Genomic DNA, 5,656 nt, shown 5'->3' with positions numbered 1-5,656 from the left:
TATATACATATATGTAAATATATATTTTACTTAGAAATTTAATAACTGTTAAAATAAAACTTCAACAGAGGTGTAATAATTACTGTAAGTCAAATATATGCTCAAGAATATTCATGCCAAATTTTGGATTAAAATAACTTATATATATTTAATTAAAAATAAAATATTTTTTGCTGTATTTTTAAAATTGTTCATTAAATAAGAATAAATATAGATTTATTTTATTTTTAGAATAAAGTAGACATAAATACCATAATAATTAATTTAAGTCAAATATATGCTCAAGAATATTCATGCCAAATTTTGGATTAAAATAACTTATATATATTTAATTAAAAATAAAATATTTTTTGCTGTATTTTTAAAATTGTTCATTAAATAAGAATAAATATAGATTTATTTTATTTTTAGAATAAAGTAGACATAAATACCAACAGATTGATATATTTTACGTATTTTTTTTACTATGATTTTTTTGAAGTTTTGTTAATTAAAATGCAATTTAAATGATTTATTTTATTTATAAAACAAATGGCAGCGCCGGCGGGACAGATGGCATGCTCGGGTTTGACCAGCATGAATGCGGCGACTCGGGGTCCACTCGTTTTCCACTTAACCATGTCAGCGCGTGGTCAAGGTCGTCGGATCGTCCGCGTGCTCGATCTAACGGTCCAGATCGAGTCCCGAGGTTTGATCTCATGGGAAGAGATCAGACGGCGAGAAAACAAACCCGCGGTTCGGATCCAATGGTTGAGATCACACCGGACGGGAGATCTGAACCAATGGAGAAATTGCGCGGTCGGACGGTTCGCATGAATACGAAATCATAGCCGGCTCAAAAAAAATATACACCTGAACGAACCTGACGGAACGCCCTAGACTTTCATTTTTTCGCTCCTTTGTTCGATTCAGACAATGAAATTAATTGAAATTTTAAATATAGATAGCTTGAATGTACAAAAAATATGGGAAATCAATATTATAACTCAGTATGCATTGAAAGAAAATCTATTTAACCTAAGTTTCGTAAGCTAGGTTTAAAGATTTACATCGATTAAATGGACAGTTTGAACCGTTTTTGGATTCTCTGAGCTTGTAGACTGTCCACAATTAAGTTCCCAGTTTAATCCACGCTCCGACACGCCACGAATTGCCTGGTACAAGCCTTTGATGGATTGAGTATTAGGCTCATCGGAAGATCGCTGGAGGCAGCTTTGACCGGCGGGATTTGGGTGGGGAAGTGTCAAGGAAGTTAAGTAGAGCTCAAATGAACAAAGAGTTCGGTTGGAGGAGCTCTAGGTGGGGAATTTGTATTCTGTCCAGTGAACGTACGCAGAGGAAGGTTCGATTTTAGGCAAAAAAGAGCCTGTACCGAGGTGTACCGAGTTTTTTATAAAAACTCAGTACACCTCGGTACAGGCGCTTTTTTGCCTAAATTCGAACCTTCCTCTACATCCTTGCACCAGACCAAATAAAAGTTCCTAGGTGGGTGAGAGAGTGTAGGGATTCGAATGAGGCTCATTTTGAGCCTTTTGCCCTATTTAATCCCCTCCAGATTGAATGAAGGGCTGGGATCATTTGAGTGAGCTCCTAGATGAGTGACATCTGTCCCAGGAGTGGTTGGGAGAAGAGGTATCAAAGGAGAAAGGTACATCCTAGGTGGAAAGTCTATTTTGGCCTTTTGTCCATGTGGAATCGAATATGAGCCACTAGATGTTGATTTAAGAGCTGAGGGTTACTCTAGGAAGCTTCTAGAGAATATTCTAACAGCTGTAGGGGTTTTAATTAAAGGGTGATTAGTTTTAAATGGGGTTTTGACCACATTTGACCATTCCAAAGAATAGTTTGACTCTTTGACTGGTCCCTATGCCATGTGGCAGCTGAGGTGGCATGGGGGGAGGCCTTTTGAAATTAAATAAAATTGATGGAATAGATTGGTGGGGAGTGGGCTAGCTTGGGTCAAGCCATTTGGGCATTTTAAAGGTTTGTTGTTGACCAAGTGTTGACTGGTCAACTGACCTTGTTGACTACTGAGGTGGTAGCCCAAATGGCCTCAAGGGCTAGTTAGGTTGATTTAGAGCAAAGGCCAAATGAAGGGATTGAGATTTGAATTTGGTATAGGAATTTGGAGTAATTTGACCAAAACAATGTGGGTTGACTTGATCTACATGATCATAACTTCGAGCTAGCTCATATTTAGCTTGGGTGTACTTGATCCATGACATGTGATTGGATTGAAATCTTGAAAATTGATGTTTGAATATATAGGAACATGTAAATGGGAATTTGACTATGATTTTGGGTTTGACTAAGTCAAAACTCTAAAGGATTTGACCCCAATTGAGTTGAATGGATTTGAAACATATTTGAAGATGTGTTTGAGAGTTTAATTGGTTTGGTATGATTTGGATGGGTTGATTTGATTGAATGTATTGAATTGGTTCATATGGGTCAAATTTGACTAACCATGGCTTAGTTGACTTGGTCAACTATTGTTTGGGTCAAGGGTCCAATTTTGGGCTCAACAAGTTTGAAATATGGCTTTGAGTTTGCTGAATGTGTTTTGAAGGTTCAAGGAAATCAATTATGCCAAAACACCCATTTGGGCCCTTAATGGGACTCTTAGGTCAATTAGGTTGACTTGGTCAATCAGGTTGACCCAAGGTCTGTAAATGGGTCTAACAGGTTTGGTTTGACATTTTAAACTTGCTGGAGGTGGTTGTATTCAATTTGGAGGTCGTTTGGTTTGAAATCTCTATTTGAGACCCGTAGGGGTATTTTGGTCATTTCGGGCTCATGACCATTAGGGGCTGAAATGAGTCCAAAAAAATGCAGTTTATTGTTCACCATATCAGGATTAAGGGTCTAGAAGTGACTAGAGGCTTTAGTGAAGGCTCTAAGGTCAGAATCTTCGAGGTGACAAGTCCAGTGGCATAGGCTGTAAATATTTGAAGGTTTTGTAGCCTTTGGATTTTGATTTATTTTCTGGGGTTAGAGACCTCAGAATGGGCTCAAATTTGGAGGGTTGCTTCCAGAGACATGTCCCATCAGTATGCAATTGACAGACTCTGAATCAGAGGTCATTTGATTAGTTTTTTTTTTAAGTGTTTGAAAATTGGCTGAAAAAAGTATTTAAGACTTGGCCTTTTAGCCTGAAATTTTGGTTTGGATTTCTAAGATCTGGATAGATCCTAAGGTTAAGATTCTAGGAGGATCCTAGAGTTTGGATTGATGGTTTAGAGTCAAGAATGGCCCAAGTGACCTCATACAAAAATGAGGTCAACAAATGGACCCCCATATGTGTAATAGAATGAAATTCTATTGCACATATTGGTGTTGACAGAACTTAAAGATCAAGTTTGGAATTTTGATTCTAAGGGAATGAAAAGTTCATCCCTGGGGAATCAAGGTTTAAATTGATACTGGGGTCTTGCCACAGAGGGCGTACTCTACCACTAGTGGATTTAGTCCTAAAGGAAGGAAAGTCTATCCCTATATGAAAAGGAAGTTTGGGTAATTGTATAGAAAGGATGACATCCTAACTGCAGAGGATCGAATTTAGGTTTGATACTAGGGTAGTGCCACGAGGGGCGTACTCTACCACTAGTAGATCTAATCCTAAAGGAAGGAGGAAACCTAAACCCTAAGAAAGAGAAGGTAACTGAACTAAAGTGGGGCCCAAGAGGCGTAAATCCACTACTAGTTAGTCGAGATCCTAGGAGATAGGAAGCACAGGGACTCACACCTACTCCTAACGGATCGGATTTATATTGGGTATTCAATGACCAACCTAACTAGAAAGCACAGGGACTCACATCTAACTAGGGGAACTAGCCAAGGAGATAGTCTGCCATAATCACTAAGAATTCGGTAAAATCTATCTAACCCGAAATTTGATTTTATACGCTAGGATGGTGCCACGAGGGGATTACTCCACCACAAGCAGATCTAATCCTATGGAAAGGAAGCACAGGGACTCATACCTAACCTTAAAGAAAAGAAATGACTGAACTATGTGGGGCCCAACAGGCTTAATTCCACTTTTAATCAGGCGAGATCGTAGGAGATAGGAAGCACGGGGACTCATACCTATTCCTAATGGATCAAATTTGTACTAGGTATTCAATGACTAACCTAGCTTGAAAGAACAGGGTCTCACATCTAACTAGGGGGAACTAGCAAAGGAGATAGTCTGCCAGAATCTCTAAGGATTCGGCAAAAGCTATCTAACCCAAAATTTTATTTTATACGCTAGGATGGTGCCACGAGGGGCATGCTCCACCACTAGCAGATCTAATCCTAAGGAAAAGAAGCATAGGGACTCACACCTAACCTTAAAGAAAAGAAATGACTGAACTATGTGGGGCCCAACAGGCTTAATTCCACTTTTAGTCAGTCAAGATCCTAGGAGATAAGAAGCACTGGGACTCATACCTATTCCTAATGGATAAAATTTGTATTGGGTATTGAAAGACTAACCTAGCTAGAAAGCACAAGATCTCACATCTAACTAGGGGGAACTAGCCAAGGAGATAGTCTGCCAGAATCTCTAAGGATCCGGCAAAAACTATCCAAACCGAAATTTGATTTTGTACGCTAGGATGGTGCCACGAGGGGCTTACTCGACTACTAGCAAATCTAATCCTAAAGAAAGGAAGCACAATGACTCACACCTAACCTTAAAGAAAAGAGAGTAGTTTTAGAATTCCAAAAGCATTAAATAAGATTGAGTCGAGTTCAGTTGGAAATCAAGTATTTTATTGATTCAAAGATTGAGCTACATCAAGCATAGTATTTCTTCAGGAAACTCCCGTTTACAGGAAGCATTGGGTGATTTCCCTTACAATCCACTAACTGATATGAGCCTCCTTCGTAGACTGTTTCCACTACGAAGGGTCCTTCCCAAGTTGGTTCAAACTTTCCACCGATTTTTTGGTGCGCTAAGATACGCCTCCGAAGAACCAAGATCAAGTCGCCTACTTGGAAGGTTCTAGGTCGCACTAACTTATCGTGAGCTTGAATCATTCGGGCTTTATACAATTCTAGGTTTTGTTCAGCTTGAAGACGACATCCTTCAAGGCTTTCAAGTTCTTCTAAATGGAGTTGTGCATTTTGTTGAGTTGTAATCTGGTTTTGAATTGCAATTCTGAGCAAAGGGATTTGAACTTCGATAGGGAGTATGGCCTCGGATCCATACACTAGTGCAAAAGGTGTGGATTGGGTCGGGGTTCGATAAGTGGTCCTGTAGGCCCATAAAGCTTTTACCAACCTCTCATCCCACTGACGTTTATTATCATCGAGGGACTTTTTGACGATTTGAACAAAAGTTTTATTGAAGACCTCAACCAATCCATTAGCCCGTGGGTAATAGATTGTTGAGTATCTCCAATCAATACCATGGCGATTTGCAAAATTATTGATCTTTGTAGACTTGAAAGCAGACCCATTATCGGATATGATTCTACGTGGCATGCCAAATCTATATACGATATGGTCACGAAAGAATTTCATTACATAGTGTGATGTTACATTTCTTAGTGGGACTGCTTCTGCCCACTTTGAAAAGTAACCAGTCACTGCTAAAATGAAGCGGTGACCCTTCGAGGAAGGAGGGTCAATTGGCCCGATGATATCCGTTCCCCAACTTTCGATGGGC

This window comes from Dendrobium catenatum, unplaced genomic scaffold, assembly GCF_001605985.2.
Source record: "Dendrobium catenatum unplaced genomic scaffold, ASM160598v2 fragScaff_scaffold_655, whole genome shotgun sequence".
NCBI lineage: Eukaryota > Viridiplantae > Streptophyta > Magnoliopsida > Asparagales > Orchidaceae > Dendrobium > Dendrobium catenatum.
This window is presented reverse-complemented; position numbering follows the sequence as displayed.